This window comes from Terrapene carolina, unplaced genomic scaffold, assembly GCF_002925995.2.
Source record: "Terrapene carolina triunguis isolate 2854851 unplaced genomic scaffold, T_m_triunguis-2.0 Scaffold26802, whole genome shotgun sequence".
Classification (NCBI taxonomy): domain Eukaryota; kingdom Metazoa; phylum Chordata; order Testudines; family Emydidae; genus Terrapene; species Terrapene triunguis.
The window spans coordinates 1-654 of NW_020691153.1; positions in this window are offsets into that span (position 1 = coordinate 1).

A 654-nucleotide genomic window follows, 5' to 3' on the forward strand; every position below is an offset into this window, starting at 1 on the left:
GGGGGGCGCCAGCCTGGCCCGGCCCCGCAACGGCTCCCGCGAGCGGCCGCCCGACGGTTGCGGCAGCTGCCCCGGGGTGGGGGGCGGGGCTTCGGCTCGGCCCCTGTCCCCTCTGGCCGGCCTCGTTCTCACTCCAAGATGGCGGCGACCAGCGACCTCCTTCTGAGAACAAGATGGCGGCGCCCGTGGCGGGGGGGCCGTTTCCGCCAGCTGCAGCCTCGTTCTCGCCCCAGCATGGCGGCCATTGTGAATGGGGCCGATCGGGCTGCACCAAGAGCGGGGTTCGAGCCCCGGCCCCGCACCCGGCGGGCCCCAACCTCCCCCCTGGGGTCGGGCAGAAACCAGCCGCTGCTCCAACCCCCAGCCCCTCCCTTCCAGAGCTGGGGAGAGAACCCAGGAGTCCGGACTCCCAGCTCCCCCCGCCCCACTCTCACCCAGTTCCCTCCCCCAGAGCATTGTGGGAGATGTAGTTCCCTCCTCCCCTCCCCGCAGGGCATTAAGGGAGATGTAGTTCACGCCTCTCCCTCCCCATGGGGCATTGTGGGAGATGTAGTTCCCTCGTTCCCCTTCTTCCCTCAGAAATCCCATGACCTCTGACCTCCCCTTCATACCCTCTCTGCATCCTGACCTGTGACCTCTGACTTGGGCGGGGGG